This window comes from Mustela nigripes, chromosome 6 (genome assembly GCF_022355385.1).
Source record: "Mustela nigripes isolate SB6536 chromosome 6, MUSNIG.SB6536, whole genome shotgun sequence".
NCBI lineage: Eukaryota > Metazoa > Chordata > Mammalia > Carnivora > Mustelidae > Mustela > Mustela nigripes.
Genome location: NC_081562.1, coordinates 127942777 through 127968182, shown reverse-complemented (window position 1 = coordinate 127968182; position 25406 = coordinate 127942777). Strand labels below are relative to the sequence as shown.

Genomic DNA, 25406 nt, shown 5'->3' with positions numbered 1-25406 from the left:
CCCCGCTCTGGGAATAAATCTCCATACTGAATAAAAAATAAGTAAGTTTTCAAATTATTCAATATTTTTATGTAATGACCTCAAAATATATCTACTAAAGTAAGAGCTGATATGAAAATTTAAATTGTATCCCCAAATAGTATCCCTTTGGGATAGATTTTTATCATAAAACCACATATGTTCAAAGATTTGATGTCTTTGAAAATCCTCACTATTCTTGGGGGAGAGGAGTTGGAAGCTGTACGAGAAAGCACACTCTATTTTTTGAGTAATCTATACATACCTTCCCCCTCACAGCTGTAGACCACAAAATGTTAATTACTAAGTATCATGCAATTTATGAGGTACTGAAAACTTATGGCCAATTTAGAAGAAATTTTATATGTATTTATTTATATTTTCTTTAAAGAGAAAAGGTCCATTTCTATCTGATAGATATTGAAACTCCCTAATGAATATTTCTATTGAAATGACCTACTAATGATTATTATTTTATATAATTACAAAAGTTACAATTTTGGATTCAACAATGTTTAGTAGATTCAGCTCAACTCAAATTCTTAGACATTTATTTAAGAAATAATGTCCTTGCAAAAGAGCATCACCACTTAAAGTATCAGATATATCAGATATATCTGATAATGGATACCGAATAATGCGAATGGTATATCTAATAATCTGCTACCTTCCAAATCCATGCTCTATACTGACTTCGTGTTTCAGGATGCATATTTGATGTTCACCTCTACAGTTTTCCTTTCCAATTTAAAAACCGAGCAGTTAGGTACCCTTGACTATTTATATGAATAAATTGTATGTAAAGACAACCAAACAAAATAATTTTAAAAAATCACTTCAAATGTCTTTTCACTCTTAAGAGGAGAAACTCTTCTTTAAAGAATTTCTTGGAACTTCCCCCAAACTGTTGTTCCAAGGTTGTGACCCTTCAGCAGCAATCACTTCATGTTGTGCCCAGAAATGTCTCCTCATCTATGAGTTAGCTATCTTCCCAAAAAGGGAGGTCTACCTTTGGACCAGTGACCCTAAAGTGTAGCCGTGGGCTGGTGCCAATCTGCCAACAGTTTTTTACCCATCTGTGACAAAGTAAATCCATAAACTTGAAGTAAGGGTTAGAGCCAGCAAATTAAAACTGCCATAACAACCAAAAATGCTTCTTCTTCTTTTTTTTTAAATTAACATAAAATGTATTATTTGCTCCAGGGGTACAGGTCTGTGAATTGTCAGGCTCACACACTTCACAGCACTCACCATAGCACATACCCTCCTCAATGTCCATTATGCAACCACCCTTTCCATACTTCCCTACCCTCTGCAACCTCAGTTTGTTTTGTGAGATTAAGAATCTCTTAGGGTTTATCTCCCTCCCGATCCCATCTTGTTTCATTTTTTCTTTCACTATCCCTGCAACTCTGCCTCTCAAATTCCTCATATCAGGGAGATCGTATGATAATTGTAATGGAATACTATGCAGCCAACAAAAGAAATGAAATTTCTTTCCTTTTTTTTTTTTTTTCAACGATGTGGGTGGAACTAGAGAGATTATGGAACTAGAGGTATGCTGAGTGAAATAAGTCAACTTAAACAGAATATAAGCCAGTAAAATGTCAAACTACCATGGCGGGTCACATTAAGTGTGAGCTGCATTCTTCTTTGGCACAATAGGACTATAGATTGGTCAGCAACAGATGGAAATGAAAATGTTCTAAACTGGGTGCCTGGGTGGCTCAGTGGGTTGGGTGACTGACTCTGGATTTTGGCTTAGGTCATGATCTCATGGGTTGGGAGATGGAGCCCCACATTGGGCTCCATGCTCAGTGGGGAGTCTGCTTGAGATTTTTTCCCCCCTCCCTTTCCCCCTCCTCCCAACTCGTATGCTCTTTAAGCCCCCCACCCCCAAAACTAAAAATATTTTAAATCTGGTTCTTTACTAAAGATAGCTTAGAAACTTTGGTCAAGACAATGCATGTAGTTCAAATTCCTCTTTACTTCCTCTCTGGGGAGCAACAGTAAATAAATCCCCCTGGAGAAACGGACACAAGTATGTTTGATCCAGTCTTTTAAAAAATATTTTATGTCACTAAGTGTTGTGGTGATTTGATACACACTAAAATACAATCCAGCAGAATTACTCTGAGATAGGAAAGAGAAAATTGTAATAGGCTTCAGGTGGAAGATGTCTAGGATGTCTGAGCCATAATGGGATGACTAGGGTGGCTTCAGCAAAGCGGGGCAGGGAGAGATGTGGCCAGAAAGGTAAGAAGGTAAAATCACATAAGGACTTCGAGGCCACTGCAAGGATGCTGGCCCCTTTATTCTGCATGACAGAAAAAGCTACTGGTGGGATTTTATTTTATTTTATTTTATTTTTTAAGATTTATGTATTAGAGAGAGAGTGAGCTCAAGCATGGCATGGGCGGGGGGAAAGAGAATCAGAGGGAGAGAAATTCAAGCAGATTCCCCACTGAGCAGGGAGTCCAATGTGGGGATTTTTTTTTTTTTTTAAAGATTTTATTTATTTACTAGAGAGAGAGAGCATGAGAGGGGTGTGGATCAGAGGGAAAAGCAGATTCCCTGCTGAGCAGGGTCCCCATGCATGACTTGATCCCGGGACTCCAGGATCAGGACCTGAGCTGAAGGCAGTCACTTAACCAACTGAGCCACCCAGGCACCCCCGATGTGGGGATTTGATCCCACAATCCTGAGATCATGACCTGAGCCACAGGCAGATGTCAGGTGTCTGAGCCACCCAAGTGTCCCTGGAGGGATTTTTTTTTAATTGAAGTATAATTACACACAACATTACATTACACACATTACAATAGTTTTAGATGTACAACACAATGATTCGATATTTATATATATAGTTGACCCTTGCTTGAACAACATGGGTTTGAATTGCATGGGTCCACCTACACACAGGTTTTCTTTTCTTTCTTTTTTTTTTTTTTTAAGTAAATACAGCACTGTAAATGATTTTAGTAACATTTGTTTTCTAGCTTACTTTATTGTAAGAATATATAATACATACAAAATATGTGTTTTTTAAAAACTTTTAAAATTTATTTTATTTTTTAAAAGATTTTACTTATTGACACAGAGAGAGATCAGAAGTAGGCAGAGAGGCAGGCAGAGAGGGGAGGAAGCAGGCTCCCCACCCAGCAGAGAGCCAGGATCCCAGGACCCTGAGATCATGACCTGAGCCGAAGGTAGAGGCTTAACCCACTGAGCCACCCAGGTGACCCTAAAATTTATTTATTGATAGCAAGAAAGAGCATAAGCAAAGGGAGTGGTGGGAGAGGGAGAAGCAGGCTCCCTGCTGAGCAAAGAGCCCAACGTGGGGCTCAATCCCCGGACTCTAGAACCATGACCTGAGTTGAAGGTGGACACCCAACTTACTGAGCCACTAAGGCACCCCTAAAATATGTTAATTGACTTATATCATCAGGCTTCTGGGCAATCATAGGCTATTAGTAATTTTGGGGGAGTCAAAAGTTACAAGGTTTTCAACTGAGCACAATATGTGCAGGTGGACTGGCACCCCAACCCCCAGGTCACCATTTATAGTGATAGAATTTTGTTTTCTTGTGATGAGAACTTTAAGAAAATTATTTAAATTCTATTTAGTTAACATGCTGTGCAACACTGATTTCAGGAGTAGAATTCAGTGATTCATCACTTAAATGCAACACCCAATGCTCATCACAACAAGTGCCTGCTTTAATACTCCTCCCCCATCTAGCCCATCCCCCACTCACCTCCCTCCATCACCTCTCAGTTTGTTTTCCATCCTTAAGAGTCTCTTAGGGTTTGTTTCCCTTTTTTCCCCTCCCACATGGTCATCTGTTTTGCTTCTTAAATTCCATGTATAAGTGAAATCATTTGATATTTGTCTTTCTCTGACTTATTTCACTTAGCATAATATACGCTAGCTCCATGCACTTCCTTGGAAATGGTTAAGATTTCATTCTTTTTGATGGCTGAGTAAAAGGCCATTGTGTGTGTATATGTACATACACACACACACACACCCCTTTTTTAAAGAAATTATTTGTTTATTAAAGGATTTTATTTATTTATTTGTCAGAGAGTGAGCACAGGCAGACAGAGGGAGAAGCAGGCTCCCTGCTGAGCAAGGAACCCGATGTGGGACTCAGTCCCAGGATGCTGGGATCATGACCTGAGCTGAAGGCAGCCGCTTAACGAACTGAGCCACCAAGGTGTCCCTAAAGAAATTTTTAAAAAGATTGTATTTATTTTAAGAGAGACTGAGCGATAGAGTACAGTGGGAGAGGGGGAAGCAGACTCCCTGCTGAGCAGGGAGCCCAACTCAGGGCTCCATCCCAGGACCTTGGAATCATCACCTGAGCTGAAGACGGATGCTTAACCAATTGAACCACCCAGGTGCCCCAATATACCACATCTTATTTTTTTTCCCGCTTTTTTTTCTTTTTTAAAGATTTTATTTGTCAGAGTGAGCACAAGCAGGGGGAGCAGTAGGCAGAGGGAGAAGTAGGCTCCCAGCTGAGCAAGGAGCCTGATGCAGGACTCGATCCCAGGACCCTGGGATCATGAACCCAGCAGAAGGCAGATGCTCAACCGACTGAGCCACCAAAACATCCCCATACTACATCTTCTTACGGACATTGGGGCTCTCTCCAAAGTTTGGCTATTGTTGATAATGCTGCTATAAACACTGATGTGCATGTGCCCATTTAAATTAGTATGTTTGTATCCTTTGGGTATATATCTAATAGTGAGTAAAATTGCCAGATTGTAGGGTAGCTCTATTTTTAACTTTTTGAGGAATCTCCACTGTTTTCCAGAGTGGCAGCAACCAGTTCCCATTCTCACAACAGTGCGAGAGAGCTCCCCTTTTGTCCACATCCTCGCTAATACCTGTTGGCTTTCGTGTTGTTAATCTTACCCATTCTGACAGGTTTGAGGTGGTATCTGATGAGAACTTTTAAGATTTACTCTTAGCAACTTTCAAATATGCAATACAGTATTAACTACAGTTGTCATGCTATAGATTATATCCTACGACTTATTTCGTAACTAGAAGTTTGTACCTTTTGAACTCCTTCATCCATTTCACCTACTCCCTACCCTCCCCTTCTGGCAACTACCAATCTGTTCTCTGTATCTATGAGCATGGTTTTTGTTCGTTTGTTTTTGGATTCCAGTATGAGATCATATGGTATTTGCCTTACTCTGACTTATTTCACTTAGCATAATGCCCTCAAGGTCCACCCATGTTGTCACAAATGGCAAGAATTTCTTCTTTTTTTATGGTTGAATAATTGTGTGTATACACACACACACAAATCTATATATGTATATTTTATGTATATTTACATACATAATACATATACACAGCACATTATTTTTCCCTTTCATCTGTCAATGAACATTTAAGATTGTTTCCATATCTTGGCTACTGTAAATAATGCTGCAGGAAACATTGAGGTGCATATAGCTTTTTGAGTTAGTATTTTCAGTTTCCTTCAGATAAGTACCCAGATATAGAATTGCTGGATCATATGGTAGTTCTATTTTTAATTTCTTGAGGAATCTCCATACTGTTTTCCATAGTGCCTGCACCAATTTACCTTCCCACCAACAGTGTGCACAAAGGTTCCTATTCTTCCAAGTCCTTCCCAACACTTTTTTTTCTTGTCCTTTTGATACTAGTCATTCTAACAAATGTGAGGTGATATCTCTTTGTGGTTCTGACTTGCATTTCCCTGATGATTAGTGATCTTGGGCATCTTTTCATGTATCTGTTTGCCATCTGTATGTCTTCTTTGGAAAAATATCTATTTAGGTCCTCTGTCCATTTTTTAATCAGACTGTTTTTGTGCTATTGAGTTGTACTGAGTTCTTTAATGTTTTGGATAGTAACCCCTTATTAGATATTAGAATTAGAATATTATTAGAATTTGCAAATATTTTCTCCCAGTCAGTGCACTGCATTTTCATTTTGTTGATGGTTTCCTTTGCTGTCCAGAAAGCTTTTAGTTTGATGTAGTTCTACTTATTTTTGTTTTTGTTGCCAGATCCAGAAAGTCATTGCCAGGACCTTTGTCAAGAAGATTACTGTTTTTTTTTTTTCCCCTTCTAGGATTTTTAAGACTTCAAGTCTGAGGTTCAAGTTTTTCTTTCTTTTCTTTTTTTTAATTATCTAAGACCTTTATTAACTGGTGCTTGCCATTTGTTGACTTTTAAAAAATCAAATTGTAAACCTTTATTACAAATTAAAAATAAGATTCTTAAAAATTTCAACTAGATCCAGATATGAAACAATTTAAAAATCTTTAAAGATGTATTGAGAAAAACCAGGTTTTTTTTAAAAAAACTTTTTCATTATTAAAAAGAGACATCTTTAGGTAAAAGTAATAAAAACCCCATGCTGCATAGATAACGCAGATAGTTCTATTTATCTGATCAGTGGGCAAAAAGCAAGAACTTAAGGTCAAGTCCAAACTTCTGTTCATTTCATATTTAGAATTTCATATTCATTTCTTCTTGTTGGACTAAACTGGATGATGGTGTAGAGATGGTAAGCTGGCATTTAGTCAGCGCTGCCCTGCTCAACCTAGGAAGTGGATGAATTCTCAGCTGGTGGACTCGCTGCTTTTGTCTCTTTGCCATCTCGTGGTTTAGGGTTTTCTGGGTGTCTGTGATGGTATGAATGTTGAGGTGGCTGCTGACTTTGGATCTCATCTTCTTGATTTTCCTTAGCTTTTTCATTGCTGTGCTCTCTAGGCTGTCTTTGGTGAGGAGGACCGTGCAGAATCGTGGTGTATAATCCAGATGCATATTCTGTCTCACTGGTCTACCTTGTTCTCCTGCATGGAGAACATGGGTGTCAGCACCTTCCATCACCTCTCCCTGCACAGGAGGGTTGGAAGACTGTGGTCCATGGCCATGGAGGCTCTGCATGTAGTAAGGGGGAAACCCTCACCTGTGGGAGGGCAGCACTGTTAAGCCTGGCCTTCAGGAGCAGGCTCTGATCGGTCCTTCTTTGCCCCACTCAATTCTGGTAATTGTGCTGGGAGTTGTGATGTGGAGGACCCCTGTGATGTGGGTAGCATGTATAATGGTTACAGTCTGCCGCATATTCACTGCTGTACACTGGAGATCCATCAGGCCCTGTCACATTTATGCCTCTGAAACCTTTTCTCATTCATCAAACTCCACGGTCTCTCCATCCCCTACATTGTGAAGGTACTTCCGGGTTTATTCTTTATGGTAGTCTGACACACTAACACATCTTCCTTGGTGTCATTCCTGTTGATGAAATCATACCGGTTTCTTACATTGAACCATTTACTGTTCCCACAACCCTCCTTGCGATGATCTCGTCCCTGCTGGCTGGCGCCAGCAATGTGAAGCCACTGCAGTGGTGTGGGGCTTGGGGTCTGTGACGCTGAGGGTGGGTGGAGGTTTGCTGCTCGTGGTTGCAGTGATGGTGACTGGGGCCAGCTGTAGCTCCTTCCAGGGTGTGAAGGAGGCCACTGGAGGCAGTGAAGCTGCTTGGGGCTCTCTGGGGTCCTCTTTCCACTCCCCTTTGGAACTCTAGATTCAAGTCTTTAATCCATTTTAATTTTTAAGTGTAAGTGGTATAAGATAGTGGTCTGGATTCATTCCAGGTAGAGGGACAAAGTTGGCCCAAGATGACCACATCCAGAACCATAGCTGGGACTGGCATCAATTTCTTTTTCTTTCTTTTTTTAAAGATTCTGTCAGTCTGTTTATCGATCTTAGAGAAAGCATGCATTCTTGAGCGGGGAGGGGTAAGCGGAGGGAGAAGGACAGAGGGAGAGAGAAAGAATTTCAAGCAGACTCTGAGCAGAACATGGAGCCGGATGCGGAGCTTCATTCCACAGCCCCAAGATCACGACCTGAGCAGAAACTAAGACTCATACACTTTGTCCATTGAGCCACCCAGGCACCCCCTGGCTTCAGTTTCTAATTAAATTTGTGCTATGTGAGTAATACTTTTTTTAAAGATTTTATTTATTTGACAGATCACAAGTAGGCAGAGAGAGAGGAGGAAGCAGGCTCCCCACTGAGCAGAGAGCCCGACGTGGGGCTCGATCCCAGGACCCTGAGATCATGACCTGAGCTGAAGGCAGTTTTAACCCACTGAGCCACCCAGGCGCCCCGTGAGTAATACTTTTTTAAGTCTCTAATGGTAGTACTAATCTCTATATTTTTCCTAGGAAAGCAGTGTTTTTGAATTACTATGTGAGGGTACTCTTTCTCAACTGGGGTTCCTTGCCTGAACGATAAGATACAGAAAACTATTGAAATGACCCTTTTAAAATTCTCCCAAGGATGGTACATAACTAGCATAGGAGAGAAGTTAGTTCATTACATATACTAAATGCATGAGCAATAGGGCATAATTCTCTCGTTAAACCCTGCCTGAGAAAGGCTGAGGGAGTAGTTACTGAAGGTCTGCATAATTGAAATCTTAATAAAGCTTTCCTGCCATTTTTATTCCTTTCCTTGGAACACTGTTAAATAACAAATTCAGGTTGGGGAAAAGGATCTGGAGGGAGGTGTCAAACTAGTCCTTGTGCGGTCTTTTATCCAGTCCCCTTGTCCTACGTGCACCTTTAATTCCTGAGCTCTTCTGGGCTTGTGTGACAGGAGTCAGTCTCGTGCAAGGGCAGGTGGGGGAAAGGTAAGGCCTAAGATGCTGGTAATTATCTACTCCTCCCCATCTTACAAAATTTCATTAACATTGCCTGACTGCTACAGTTGTCTCTCCTAGTCTCTTTGTTCCAGGGTTTATGCCTTTTTTTATTCCTTGACTCTCATTTTGTGAGGATTTAAAAGGGACAAATGATAAACAAATGGGATCAAAGTGATCTATTTAACAAGAATATAACTTTATGTGAAAAAATTTGTAGTCTTATTTAAAATGGTGAAACACACATTACATTATTCAAATATAACCTAAACAGTATGTGCTAGAATCATCCATTCATGATAATTTAATATGGTAACAAACAGCGGACTCCATTTTATGATATTTGATTGCTGATAGCTTTGAAGTCTCTCTTCCCTTTGTGCCCTGCATCTGGGCAAGCTGTTAAGAAAGCCCAGAAGGGGCACCTGGGTGGCTCAATGGGTTAAAGCCTCTGCCTTTGTCTCGGGTCATGATCTCAGGGTCCTGGGATCGAGCCCCATATCGGGCTCTCTGCTCAGCTGGGAGCCTGCTTTCCCCCCTCCCTCTCTCTGCCTGCTTCTCTGTCTCCTTGTGATCTCTGTCTGTAAATAAATAAATAAAATCTTAAAAAAAAAAAAAAAAAAAGCCCAGGAGACTGAGACATTGCAAGACCCTTCCTGTGCACAAGAACCCTCACCCCACCCCGACTCTCAACCACATTGAAAAACTCCAAGCCAGTTTCCTTTTCCTTGTTCTCTCAAGCAATTTTGGGCTAATATGGGAAGTCTGCCTTGTTTGCCTCAGAGAGCTGTATTATATAGTAAACTGAATTTTGTATACTCCTAGTGTCCCTGTGTGTGACATCATCAGTCTTGGTTATCTGAGCTAAATTTGGTGTGTGGAGGAGGTCCATCTTATTTCTGCAAGGGACACAATTGGTATTGTAAGCAGGATGTACAGAGGAGGACCACTACCGCTGGCTGAGGGACTTTTTTCTCTTGCTTTAGTTTAACTGGCTCTGTGGTTTGGTGCTACATTTGCAGAGTTCTACCGAACCTCTGTTATAGACTGAACCAATTTAAGATGGAAGTTTCAATAACTGGTGTTTAGGGAGAGGTGTATGGGATGGGGCCCTCTAGGTTGCCTTGAGTCCTGTCTCAGCTCAAACCTGTCTTATGTGTCTTATACTGAGTTGCGGGTTGTGATTCAGTCATAAGGCATGACTGATGCTAGATTCAGGAAAGACTCATCCTGTGATTGACTGGCCGTGTGTCTCAATCAGGTATTAGCCCGTATTCTACAGAGGGGCTTAGACTTGCAGCTTCAATACATAGGCCCACTGGGTGATCATCTGTGTGTGGCATTATTTGAAGAGTTGAATTACTCGGATTTATTCTAAAGGCACATGGCTTGATAGGACCCTACAAAATTCTTCTGTAGCTTCTGCTGCCTATTTCTCTGACCCCAGAATGATCTTGATCCTCAAAAACACCCATGGAATACCTGTGGTATAGCCAAGGCATTCACTGAACCACTGTCATGGGGAAGAGCCCTAATTCTGATGATACTGATTTGAGTCTCTGAAAGAAGGAATTTATAAATATGAGGAGTGTAGAGAAACCTCCTTGAAATACATCTAGTAATCACCACCAGTAAGTAGCAGGAGAAAAGAAAAAGAAACCTGGATACAGGGGGAGTGCATTGGTTTGTTAGGGTGGCTATAATAAAATGCCATAGACTGAGCAGCTTGGACAACAGAAATCTATTTTCCCAAAGTTTCAGAGGCTAGAAGTCCAAGATAAAGGTGCCATCACAGTTGTTTCTGGTGAGAGCTCTCTTCCTGGCTTGTAGATGGCCTTTTCTCCATATGTGGGAGGAAGAGAAAGAGAAATAGATCCCTGGTTTCTCTCCTTCTTCTTAAAAGGACACAAGTCTTACCAGGTTAGGGCCCCACTCTTATGACCTCATTTAATCTTAATTATTTCCTTAAAGGCCCCATTTTCAAATAGTCACTCTGGAGCTTAGGGGTTCAATGTGTGAGGTGGAGGTGGGGATGGGGGACACAATTCAGTCTACAATGAGGAAACAAAAACTAAAAACAGAAGTACACTATTAGACCCAGGTAGTAACCTGAAATTTACTGGAAGAATTCATACAACACAAAGATAAAAGGGCACAGACTGGCTTTGTGCTTCTAAAATACTGGTTTTGAATTAATTTAAAATCTGCTGAAGTACACCAATTGCCAAAGTTTCATGGTTTATGCAGGGCTCAGATTATGGTCGTACTTGGGGTATCAGTGAGTTTAAACAAAGTGAGTGCCACCTAGAATATTGGGGAACTACTGAACATGATGAGAGGACAAACAGGTACGCCTCACCTTAACCATGGACACTGCTCTTGCCAAATTGCTCATGGTTGCAGTGGCATCTCCTAAAATATCCCACAGTGGTCATGGACTCTCTGACTGGATGAGTAATAAAATTAAGTAGTTGCCACTTACAAATTATCTTGATAAAATGGAACCCCATGGACCTCCTCTCCCATTAAAACAGTTAATAATGTCCAATGTATATTAAAACATGGCCTTTTAAATGAATGAAACCCCCTATACAAGACACATTTAGAGAAGGGGTGATTATCCCCACTGCTTTGCCATTTAACAGCTCAATTTTGGCCTGCTCTTAAACTTGGGAAGAATGAATGGTGCCTCAAGGTGGATTACCTCAAGCTTCATGCTGTGGGCCTCATTAATGTCCAGTAGTCAGTATTATTGCAGTTACTGACTTCATCCAATCAGCAACTGGTAAATATTTTGCCATTATAGATTTGGTGAATATGTTTTGTTTAGTGACTATTTCTACAGCCTCTTCAGTTTTTTTTTTTTTTTTTTTTTTTTTAAAGATGTACTTACTTTAGAAAGAGAGCAAGCCGGGGGCTCAGGGGGAAGGGGCAGAGAGGGAGGGAGAGGGAAACCCAAGCAGATTCCGTAGCTTTGAGTGGAGCCTGACATGGGGCTTGATCTCACGATCCTGAGATCATGACCTGAGCCAAAACCAGGAGCTGGATGCTTAACCAACTATGTCATCCAGGTGCCCCTTGAGTGCAGTCTACTTCACCTCCAAAGTACGACCTCCTTCTCCCCAGCTACCATGGGGAGCCTCAACAGCCTTGTGATCACACACAGTCTTTAAGGGCAAGATCTTAACTATATCCTGCTTTTGGTAGGAAGACAAGTATGACATTGCACTGGTCTTTGTCCCCTGAGGAGATTTGTTTGACCTGCTCATTCAGAAGCTCACAAAAAGAAAACGGACCACTGCCTCATACTTAGTGTAAGGTCCTGCAACCTTGATTAAAGTCTTGAAAATAAAATGGTAAACAGAGGGCTGGTCTACTAATGATGCTGTCAAGAAACAGCTTTTGAGTCTCTCAGACCCACAACATCTTTTAGGCTTTTTTGGGTTCTAGAGGAAACACACCTCTCTTTTATGTATTAAGTCCTTTTATGCTGTTACTTACAAACTGGCTCTCCTTGAGTGGGGGTCCCTTTTTTAATAAAAGGCTCTAGAATCCATCGAAATTTGCAAATTTGTTGACACTCCTGTTAATGACCCCTAGAGACTCCTTTAGTAAAGGTTTTGGCAACTGTGTGTCAGCACCAGAATACCATTTATATATACATAATAACTTTAAAATGGTAAAACCACAAATATTTTAATTTTGCTAAAATTAAACTTTTGGCCTTTCAAAGAAACTTTTTTTTTTTTTTTAAGATTTTATTCATTTATTTGACAGACAGAGATCACAAGTAGGCAGAAAGGCAGGCAGAGAGAGAGGAGGAAGCAGGCTCCCCGCTGAGCAGAGAGCCCGATGTGGGGCCCGATCCCAGAACCCTGGGATCATGACCTGAGCCGAAGGCAGAGGCCTCAACCCACTGAGCCACCCAGGCGCCCCTCAAAGAAACTTTTAAAAAATGAAAAGGAAAGCCGCTAACTGGGAGCAAGTATTTCACAACACATATCAGAAAAAAGCCTTGTATCACAATTTGTTTATCCATTCTCCTATTGATGGACATTTGGGTAGCTGCCAGCTGCTGGTTAGCATGTATGATGAACACAGCTGCTATGGACACTTATTTATACCTGTCTTAATGGTCAAATTCCTCTTGGATAAATACCTGGTGGTGGAATTGCTAGGTCATAGGGAAAGTACCTATTTTATTTTATATTTTTCCAAGCAAGTTGTATTTTTTACATTCTAACCAGCAGTGTATGAAGAGGCCCTCCAGGTCTTCACCCACACTTGGTATTACATTGTTTTAGTTTTGACCATCCTGATGGGAATGAAATGTATTTTGGTAATAATTTGCATTTCCCACATTACACATGGTCTAGTTTACATATATTTACATTTACATATGTTTATTGACTCAACTGAATATTACTTTTATGAATCTGTGTTTATGTCTTGCTTATTTGTTAATTAAGAGTTCTTTGTTTTGTGGATATAAGATCTTTGTCAGATATGTTTTATAAATATCTTCTTCCATTCTGTAACTTATATTTTCCTTTAAAATCTTTTAATTAAAAAAAAATCCTTTAAGTTTGAAATAATTTCAGATTCATAGAAAAGTTGTAAAAATAGTAGAGTTCCCATATACTCTTAATCCAACCTCCTATGATGTAAATATACTTTTATTGAAGTATAATTAATATATAATGTTATATTAGTTTCAGGTGTATAACATGACTGGCTATTTGTATACATTGCATATACATAGTCTACTATTTATAGTATACACCATACATAGTAACAATTTTTTTTCTTTTGATAAAAACTTTTAAGATCTATTCTCTTAGCAACTTTCAAATGTGCAATACCATACTAATGATAGTCACCATGTTGTATATTACATCTCAATAACTATTTTAAACTGGAAGTTTGTACCTTTTGACTCCCTTTACCCACTTCGCCTACTCCCTACCTCTGGCAATCACCAGTTTGTTCTCTGTATCTATCTGCATTGTCTTGGAGCTTTCCATCTATGTTTTCTTCTAGGAGTTTCATGGTTTCAGGTCTTATGTTCAAGTCTTTAATCCCCTTTGAATTAATTTTTGTGTATGATGTAAGATGGTAGTCCAGATTCATTCTTTTGCATGTGGCTGTCCAGTTTTCCCAATACGATTTGCTGAAGAGACTTCCCTTTCTTCATTGTATATTCTTGGCTCCTTTATCAAATTAATTTCATATATGTGTGGGTTTATTTTTGGGCTTTTTATTTTGTTCCATTGTTCTATGTAACTGTTTTCATGCCAGTACCATCGTGTTTTGATAACTGTAGTTTTATAATAGTTTGAAACCAGGGAGCATGATGCCTACAGCTTTCTTTCTCAAGACTGCTTTGGCTATACAGTCTTTTGTGATTCCATACACATTTTAGGATTGTTTGTTCTATTTCTGTGAAAAATGCCATTGGAATTTTAATATGATTGCACTGAATCTACAGATTGTATTGCATAGTGTTGATATTTTAACAATAATCTTCCAATGTATGAGCATGGTATATCTTTCCATTTATTTGTGTCTTCTTCAGTTTCTCTCATCTTTGTTCATAGATAGTATACAGGTATTTTATCTCCATGGTTAAACTTATTCTTAGGTGTTTTATTCTTTTTGTATAACTGATTTTTATGTCCTGAAACATTAGTGAATTTGTTGATTGGTTCTAACAATTGACTGGTGGAGTCTTCAGGGTTTAATAATATAATACCATGTCATCTACAAACTGTCCTTGCATCCCTGGAATAAATCACACTCGATCATGGTATATGGGACTTCTGATATATTGCTGAATCTGGTTTGTTAATATTATTTTTTTTTAACAGATTTTATTTATTTGACAGAGAGATCACAAGTAGGCAGAGAGGCAGGCAGAGAGAGAGAGGAGGAAGCAGGCTCCCTGCTGAGCAGAGAGCCCGATGTGGGGCTCGATCCCAGGACCCTGAGATCATGACCTGAGCCGAAGGCAGTGCCTTAACCCACTGAGCCACCCAGGCGCCCCTGGTTTGTTAATATTCTATTGAGGATTTTTGCATCTGTGTTCATGAGAGATATTGGCTTGTAATTTTTTCTTTTGCCTTCCTTGTCTGGTATCAGGGCTTGCTATTTATTTATTTATTTATTTATTTAAAGATTATTTATTTATTTATTTGACAGAGAGATCACAAGTCGGCGGAGAGTCAGGCAGAGAGAGAGAGAGAGAGAGAAGCAGGCTCCCGCTGAGCAAAGAGCCCGATGCGGGGCTCGATCCCAGGACACCGAGATCATGACCTGAGCCGAAGGCAGCGGCTTAATCCACTGAGCCACCCAGGCGCCCCTTATTTATTTATTTTTTGAAAAGTTTAAGAAGGATTGGTATTTATTCCTCTTTGAATTTTTGGTAGAATTCACCAGTGAAGCTGTTGGGTTCTGGACTTCTGTTTGTTGGCAGATTTTGATTACCGATTCAATGTCCTTATTAGTAATCAATCTTTTTTCTTTTTAAGCAAGCTTTGTGCCCAACATGGGGCTTGAACTCACAATCCCAAGATCAACAGTCACATGTTCTACCAACTGAGCCAGCCAAGCATCCCTCAGATTTTCTATTTCTTCATGGTTCAGTCTTTGTCAATTGTATATTTCTGGAACATGCATTTCTTTGAGGTTGTCCAATTTGTTGGTGTATAACTGTTGATAATTTTTTATGGCCCTTTATATTTCTGTGGTATAAGATGTGATATCTGTTTCATTTCTGATTTTGAGTCCTTTCTTTTTTCTTGGTTGAGTCCAGTTAAAGGTTTGTCCATTTTGTCTTTCAAAGAACTAGGTTTTAGTTTCATTGATCTTTTTCTTTTTAGTCTCTATTTTATTTACTTCAGTGATCTTTATTTCCTTCTGACTACTAACTCAGTGCTTTGTTTATTCTTTTTCTAGTTCCTTGAGGTATAAAGTTAGGTTGACATATTTCTTATTTTATTTTTTTTAAAGATTTATTCATTTTTGAGAGAAAGAGACAGTGAGCATGACCTGAACCGAAGGCAGAGGCTTAATGACTGAGCCACCCAGGCATCCTCTTGTTGTTTCTTAATATAGGCATTTATTGCTATGAACTCTCTTTTTAAAACTGCTTTTGCTGTCCCATACGTTTTGGTATATTGTTTTTTATTTGTTTCAAGATACCTCATTTTCTTCTTTGACCCACTGGTTGTTCAGCTGCATGTTGTTTAATTTCTGAATTTTCTAGTACACTTCTTTTAATTCATTTCTAGGATATTGTGGGAATGGCTTACATGGATAAGTTATAAAAGACATCACAGCTTCTGTCTTGCTCTCTCTTCTATCGTTTGAATCTGGAGAAAGCCAGTGCTAAGTTGTAAGGGCACTCAAGCAGTCCAACAGAAAGTAATGATAGGAAGAGACTGTTCCTCTTCAAGATCAAAAAGCAACCATTCATGTTTAGTATAGTGAAGATACTGCCTCCCTCTGGATGAAAGGGGAGTCATGCTTACTGCATGCAGATTTGGGTTCCTTAACCTTAGGGGAACGTAGTAACAATCTACTTCTGTAACATAATCCACTGGTTGTACAGGGGGTCATATGGACCTCTTTGTATTGTTCTGTGGGGATGGGGCTTAGGGAACCAGAAGAAAAATACTAAAATTGTAGCTACTACTTTTGCTGTGAGTAATACAATGTCCTTGTCTCTGATCAAGGAGTCTTGTGTCTTCAAAAAGCATGAAACTATGGCAGGTTAACTTATTCATTTGCGAGCAGAGTAAAATCTCCAACTCTTCATAGTTCTTGACAGTTTTGGTGACAAAGATGGGACTATATTTGGTGTGAAAGCAAGTCATTAATTTGAATGGTCATAAGAGAACTTCAAGTGTTTAAAGAAATGCCACCAGTACGTTATATAGCCCGCAGATGACTGAGGAGGTGTCTCCAAAATAAGACTACCCTTGGTTACCCAGAGGGATAACTGGCTTGTTATTTATGTGCTCTATGATGGGGTTATCCCTACAGTAGGAATCCTCCAATTTTAAAAAGTGGTATGAAGTTTGTTCCGGACTATCTGAACTGACCAATGACGTTACCTACCATGGTGGTGGAAGGCATTCAGGTCAATCTCAACTCCAGGGTTGTTATTGATGACCAAATTGCCACAATTTCCTGTGGGTAAAGGTAGAAACTGTACCATTGTTAATATATCCCACAATACCTGAGGCTTGTGGGATTGGCATAAAAAAGCTGGTATTCTGGCCACTTTTTTTAGGCCTCCTAGGAAGTCAATAAACTGTCCTTTATCTCCAATCTCATGTTTTCCACTAGTATCGCTGAACCTGTGGTGGGCTAACTTGTTAGTCTACAAATAGGATGGAACTGTAGACCCTTCACAGTTGTTGACAATCTATGTCCTTTCATTTTTTTAAAATGCTAAGTTTTTAATTTTCAGGAAGTACAATTTATTAATATTTTTCTTTCATGGTTAGTGATTTGAGTGTTCTGTCTAGGATATCTGTGCCTATCAGATGAGCTAGCATCTAAGTTCACTGTCTATTTCACATGGGTATCCAGTTGTTTCACTACCATCTATTGAAGTCTATTCTTTACCCATCTGAATTGCCTTGATACCATCGTCAAAAAGCAACTGGCTGCATTTAATTCAGGAACCTCTGTCTGTTACAATGGTTTACTTGTCTACTGTATGCCATATAATTTCCATTATATAGATAAATTTAAGATGTAGCAAATCACATTTTTTTTTTTGGCATTAAAACTATTTTAGGGGCACTTGGGTGGCTCAGTCAGTTAAGCATCTGCCTATCTCAGGTCATGACCCCAGAGTCCTGGGATGGAGCCCTACATTGGGCTCCTTGCTCAACAGGGAGTCTGCTTCTCCCTCTCCTTTCTGCTCCTCCTCTTTCTCGCTCTTTTTCTCTCAAATAAAATCTTTACACACACACACACACACACCCCAATTTTAAATTACAAAGAAATGTTCAGTCTATTTAAATCTTTATCCTCTGTCTGATCATGTAGGCAAAGGACCTGTATCATGGCTTCCAGTGTTTGTTCCCCTTACCCCCACCATTTTCTTTTTTAGTTACATCTATTGTTCTACAGAAGTTATATCTTGTCTTGCTTTTCCTAAAATAATGTCATCACCTTTAAGATTAGGAAACTGACTAAAAGAGGTAATATAATTTTTTTAGGCCTCCTAGGAAGTCAATATAGGAACCAAATTAGGATTAACAGTTCCTAATGATAATGCTGCTATAAACACTGGGGTGCATGTATGCCTTTGAATTTGTAATTGTGTATTATTTAGATAAACTGGTTAAATGACTAGTGCAATTACTGGATCATAGGGTAGTTCTATTTCTAACTTTCTAAGGAAACTCTATACTGTTTTCCAGAGTGGCTGTACCAGTTTGTATTCCCATCAATAACGTAAGAGGGTTCCCTCTTTCTCCACATCCTTGCCAACACTTGTTTCTTTTGTTATTTTAGCCATTCTAACAGGTGTGAGGTGATATCTTATTGTAGTTTTGATTTGTATTTCTCTGAGGATGAGGGATGTTGAGCATCTTTTCATATGTCTGTTGGCCATCTGTTTGTCTTTTTTGGAAAAATGTCTATTCATGTCTTCTGCCCATTTTTAAATTGGATTATTTGGTTTTTGAGTATTCAGTTTGATAAGTTCTTTACAGATTTTGGATACTAACCTTTTATCAGATATGAGATTCACATATATCTTCTCCCATTCCATAGGTTGCCTTTTAGTTTTGATTCCTTCACTGTGCAAAAGCTTTTTATTTTGACATAGTCCCAGTAGTTTATTTTTTGCTTTTATTTCCATTGCTTCAGGAGACATATCTAGAAAAATGTTGGTATGTCTGATATCACAGAAATTTCTGCTTGTGCTCTCTTCAAGGACTTTTATGGTTTCAGGTCTCACATTTAGGTCTTTAATCCATTTTGAGTTTATGTTGGTGTATGGTGTAAGAAAGTGGTCTAGTTTCATTCTTTAGCATGTTGCTGTCCAGTTTTTCTGACACCATTTGTTGAAGAGACCATCTTTTTTCCCACTGGATGTTCTTTCCTGCTTTTTTGAAGATTAGTTCACCATACAGTTGTGGGTTTATTTCTGGGTTTTGTATTATGCTGCTGGATCTATGTGTGTGTCTGTTTTTGTGTGGAAACAGCTCAAGAGTCCATCAAATGATGAATGGATGAGGAAGACATGGTATAGACATATAATAGAATATTACTCAGCCATAAAAATGAAATCTCACCATTTGCAACAACATGGATGGAGCTAGAGAGTATTACGCTAAGTGAAATAAAGTCAGCCATAGAGACATATAGCATATGATTTTACTCGTAGAGTTTAAGAAACAAAAAAGAGAGAGGCAAACCAAGAAACAGACTCTTAACCATGGAGAACAACTGATGGTTATCAGAGGGGAGAAGGATGGGGGAATGGGTTAAATAGGCAATGGGATTAAGAAACTTACTTGTGATGAGCACCAGGTGTTGTAGGGAAGTGTTGAATCATTTTATTATACACAGGAAACTAATACTACACTGTATGTTAACTAAGTGGAATTTGAATAAAAACTAAAAAAAGAAAAGTTCCTAACGAAAGAAAAAATGTATTCTGGACAAAAATATAAATGACTAAAACCCAACTTTGACTATATCATTTACACATACATACAAAGACATATATATATATGTAATATAAAATATGTACTTATTATTTAGAAAGACCTGGAAATGAGCACTGGTAAATTTATTAGTTTCTACTGTTTTTTTTATATGCTGGAAAGTAGAAGAAGTCTTCTAAAGGATTACAGTAGTACTGCTTGAAACTGTTGCTTTTAGAACAATAGAAAAGAGTAAAGTATAAAAAGTCAGTTATATGCATCACTATTACACTATTTAGGATAAAGTAAAATTATATTTCAATACTAACATGATGTTAACAGAAAATTTTTAGAACATGACAGTGGGTTTAAGAACTCATGAAAAAGCAGTTAAAATTACTTTTCTTTAGTTTTGGCAGAGACGAATTGGTCTACCAGCTTGTCAGTCATGTTTTGAAATTCAAGTTCTAAAAATGTGTTGACTTACCACTAACATAATTTAAAATTATAGAAGATCACATATTTAGTACCTGGGAGGTAGTCTTTTTTTTTTTTTTTTTTTAAAGATTTTATTTATTTGTCAGAGACAGAGGGAGAGACAGCGAGTGAGCACAGGCAGACAAAGAGGCAGGCAGAGGCAGAGGGAGAAGCAGGCTCCCTGCCGAGCAAGGAGCCCGATGTGGGACTCAATCCCAGGACCCTGGGATCATGACCCGAGCCGAAGGCAGCTGCTTAACCAACTGAGCCACCCAGGCGTCCCTGGGAGGTAGTCTTTAAAAGTTAGTTTGACCACACTTAATAAAAAATTTATTAAATCATTATTGACTGCATTAAGATCTAGATAGTATACTAAAAATTAACCTATTTAAAGTATCTGATTGAATGTTTCTTAGTATGTTGTGCAATGATCACTATAATCAATGTTAAAGCAATGTTATAAACAATGTTAAAACATTTCCTTATCCCCCAAAGAAATCTTTTACCTTTGCCCCAACCTCCTCAGCCCTAGACAACCACTACTCTACATTCTGTCTCTAAAATTTTCCCTATTCTGGGTATATCATGTAAGTGGAATCATATGGTGTGTGCGGTCTTTTACTTAGCATAATGTTTTCAAGGTTCCTGCTATAGTGTGTATCGGTACAATTCCTTTTTATTGCCAAATAATATTTCAGTATATGGATATATCACATTTTGTTCATCCAGTAATCATCTAATGGACATTTGGATTGTTTCCACTTTTTGACTATTATGAATAAAACTGCTATGGGCATGTCATGTATAAGCTTTTGTGTAGACATATTTTAGTCCCTTGATTAGATACTGAAGAATGGTATCTTAAGGATAGGGATATTGTATGATATGGTAACTCTTTAACTTTCTGAGGAACTGCTAGTCTGCTCCCCAAAGCAGTTGCACCATTTTACATCTCACCAGCCATTCACAAGAGTTCCAGTTTCTCCATGTCTTTGCAAAGATTTTTTATTATCTGTCTTTTTTGGCCAGCTTACTAGGCATAAAGTGATATCTCACTGGTTTGCATTTCCCTGATGTGAAGTATATATTCTAGATGTATACCTGATAAGGGCCTGGTATCCAGCATACATAAAGAATGCCTTAATTAGGCAAGTAGAAAAAAAGAACTTCATAGACATTTTTTCCAAAGAAGATATACAAATGGCCAGTAAGCATATGAAAATATACTCAATATCATTAGCTACCAGGGAAATATAAATTAAAACTGCAGTGGGTGGTCCAGTATGGGATAAGTAGTGGGTAAGTAAGATTTTGAGACATAAGGCTCAAGAATTCAGGGATTGGGTCCTACAAGGCTTTGATGGCCTTCTTTGACAGTGTCAGGTATAATAATAAGTATCTATAAGTACTTCACATTTATTAAATCATTTAATACTCAACAATCTATGACGGTATCACAGAGCATTGAGATATAACTTGTCTAAGAGCTTACAAATTTGATCCACTATTAAAAATCCACCAGTGTTCCCATTACCTATAGGAAAAAAAAATTCAGGTTCCTATGCATGACATCTAAAGACTTGGCATCTGGTCCTTGCCTTCCTCTCCAGTTTTATTTCATTGCCTCAGATATCCAAAACTACCAGCTGAATAGTCAGGCTGTTACTTATCTTTGTGCCTTTTTGAATATTTTCCTTTTCCCCAGAATGCACTATTGTGCATGGTCTACCTAACTCCTTCTCTATTAAGATTACGTTTCCACTGAGAGGCCCACCTAGTCCGTCCTTACTGGAAAACCTCTTAAGCACTCCTGATTCTCAAGCCTTCAGACTTGGACTGGAATCTATACCATAACGCTGTAGTCCTCCTCACCAAAGACAGCCTTCAAACTACACTACAGGCCTTTCTGGGCATCTAGCTTGCAGACAGAAGATCATGGGACTTCTCAGCCTCCAAAAATCACATACAAGCTCTGGATTAAAAATCAGCATATATAAAAACTGAACAGGATTTTACTGGCTTTGGAGCTCAGAGAGATGGCAGAATAGAAGAAACCTGAGCTCATCTCCTCCCACAGACACATCAAGAATGCAACTCAATATAATGCAACTCACTCTGAAAATGACCTGAAGATTAGCAGAACAGCTCTCCCACAGCTGAAGATATAAAGAAAAAGCCACATCAAGAAGAGTAGGAGGGATAGAGACCTAAAGACATTTATAGACTTAAAGTGAAACACTGAAAAAACACATGCCATGCAAATGAGAGTGAAAAAAAATGTGAGGGTAGCAATATTTATATCAAGACAAAATCAGCTTTAAAACAAAGACTGTAACAAGAGACAAAGGCATTACATAATAATAAAGGATCAATCCAACAGGAGGATAAAACAATTGTAAATCTGTGCTAGAAGCACAGCATAGGAGCACAAATGGAAGCATAAATATATATAGCAAATATGAACAGACATAAAGGGAGAAACTGACAGTAATACAGTAATAGTAGAGGACTTTAACACCCTCTTTACATCAATGGATAGATCATCCAGACAGAAAACCAATAAGGAAACAATGGCTTTGAATGACAAATTAGACTAGATGGCCTTAATAGATATATACAGGACATTCCATCCAAAAACAGAATACACATTCTTTTCAAGTGCCTATGAAATATTCTCCAGGATAAATCACAAGGTAGGCCACAAAATAAGTCCTAATAAATTTAGAAAGATTGAAATCACCAATCATTTTGTCCAAACACAACAGTATGAAACTAGAAATCAATTACAAGAAAAAAAAAACTGGAAAAAACAAAAATTATGTGGAGACTAAACAACATGTTACAAAACAACCAATGGGTCAATGGAGAAATTAAAGAAGAAATCAAATAATACTCTGAGACAAATGAAAATGGGAACACAATGGTTCAAAATCTGTGGGACACAGCAAAAACAGTTTGAAAGGGAAGTTTATAGTGATACCTGCCTCCTTCAAGAAAGAAACATCTCAAACAAGCTAGCTTTACAAACCTAAAGCAACTAGAAAAAGCAGAAGTAATCCAGTGTCCATCAATAGATGATGGGAAAGATATGGCATATAATCTATAATGAAATATTACTCAGACATAAAGAATGACATATTGCCTTTTGCAACATTTAAGGACCTAGAGGGTATTATGCTCAGTGAAATAAGTCAGACAGGAAAAGACAAATGGTTTATGATCTGAATCAAAAACAAAAGAAAACAACTGAAAAACCAGAAACAGGCTCCTAAATACAAACTGATGATTGCCAGTGGAGGGTATGGGCAAAATACTGAAAAAGTTTAAGTACAAACTCTGAGTTGTAAGTCATAAGGATAAAAAGTACAGCATAGGGAATATAGTCAATAAAACTGTAGTAAGTTTGTATGGTGAACATACAAACATACTTTATTGTGGTGAGCATTTCAAATATACAAATGTAGAATCACTATACTGTATACCCAAAACTAATACTGTATGCCAACAATACTTCAATTTAAAAAGAAAAGAGGAGGGGGCACCTGGGTGGCTCAGTTGTTAAGCGTTTGCCTTCCATTTGGGTCATGATCCCAAGGTCTTGGGATGGAGCCGTGGCATCAGGCTCCCTGCTTCGTGGGAGGCCTGCTTCTCTCTCACCCACTCCCCCTCCTTGTGTTCCATCTCTCACTGTCTGTCAAATGGATTAATAAAATCTTAAAAAAAAAAAAAAGTAGGGGCGCCTGGGTGGCTCAGTGGATTAAGCCGCTGCCTTCGGCTCAGGTCATGATCTCAGGGTCCTGGGATCAAGCCCCGCATTGGGCTCTCTGCTCAGCAGGGAGCCTGCTTCCCTCTCTCTCTCTCTGCCTGCCTCTCCGTCTACTTGTGATTTCTGTCTGTCAAATAAATAAATAAAATTAAAAAAAAAAAAAGTAGGTTTCCTCAGTGAAGCCTTTTTAACTCCCAGAATACTGAAGTATTCCATACCACTAATGTACTTTTACGAAAATTGCAGTATTATATTATGATGGTCTCTTTACATTACTGTATGATAATCTCCTAAAGTTTTGGGACCATGCCTTTCATTTACATATTCACAATGCCTACAGCACATTATAAAGTCAGTGAGTAATTCATGAATGAGCACCATGGGGAAAAAGTAGAAGAAGCTATAAGAGAAATAGGTGGAAAGTCTACCAGGCCCCTTTGGAGATAGAAAAATAACTTTTAGATGCATTATTAGAAGTTAATAACATACACAAATGGGAAGTAACAATAATTACATATTTCTCTCAAGATTAGTGAGGCTCAAAATGTAGATCTCTTGCTCAGTAAGTCTACCAAAGATATATTTTCATGTTTCTGGAAATATTTTTATTTATGTGTTTACATCTTTTAAAGTTAAATGTAAACTCAGGGGAACAGCTATTTTTGTCTCCAGCAGAAAATGTCTCATATTATCCTATTTGTGAAAAAATAACAAAAAGAAATTGAAGGGATTTTAAAAAATTAGGATTTGTGATTGTAAATGGGACAGGAGAAATGAGAAATCCACCGTATTCTTTCTATTCTATTCAACTATGGTCCGTCCAGTATTTGTCAAAGTCACAGTATTCAGTAAGTATTACATATGTACACTGGAATCTAATTAGCTTTTTAAAGTATGGTATGTGGGGGGGAACAATTTTAGTAGTTTACATTCTCTTAGAAAAGCCACATTTCAATTGTTGTATATGTTGAAATATTTAATAAGGTTTTTAGAATTAGAATGATCACAGAGACAATTTAAGATAGAAGAAACTGAAGCCTTTGGAAGTTGAAAAATCTTCCTCAGCTTCAATGGACAGTTAGGCAGAGCCAGGTTAAGACATTGTTGCCCAGCAGTCCACTGTCAGGTTTATAGGTTACCAATCAATGTAAGTGTTAAGATGTCACTGACAGTGGGCATACATGTTGTATCATGGGATATCTTAAATATATATCAAGCCAAAGTGTTTAAGTGGGATACCTTTTCAATGTTTCTACAAATTTAAAAAGTAGGATTATAATTTTAAAGAGTACCACAGTCATGACAAGACTTTGTAAACTCTATAGATGAGGATAAATATCATAATTTCCTTTTGTTTTGTTATCAGATAATAAAGTCCTAGAAACATAGTAGGTGCTCAGAAAACACTTGTTGAATTAATGGAAAGAATACCATCTGGTAGTGTCCAGTATTAACCATTAATAAGGGAAGGACTGTGAAACATACAGAAAGGGAATGGGAATAAGAATATAGCTAGGAAAAAACATAAGAAAGGGGAGTAATTTATAAAATCATGATAATTTAAAAAATAGGTGTTATTTAGGTCTTTTCTAAACTCTGCAAATTCGGAGACAACCACAAACAATGTATTAGAAACTGCTGAGGTGAAAACAAAACTTAGAGGAAGTGTGCACTTAAGAACAGCTTCTTCGTAAGTGTAGTAAATTTTCATGTTTTATTCACACCTCCTTATGACCAGTGGGATACATCTGTAAGAGGACTCCTAGGATGA

At 38.3% G+C, this 25406-nt stretch overlaps 1 protein-coding gene and 1 pseudogene across 1 annotated transcript in view; both read right to left on the bottom strand.

The window, feature by feature from the left end:
• The window catches only part of DNAJC1 (DnaJ heat shock protein family (Hsp40) member C1), a 224913-nt gene that overhangs the window by 31921 nt on the left and 167586 nt on the right, over positions 1–25406 (bottom strand). The gene's annotated exons all lie outside the window — the stretch shown is intronic.
• Positions 6617–16940, bottom strand: LOC132020215 (Y-box-binding protein 1-like; annotated as a pseudogene).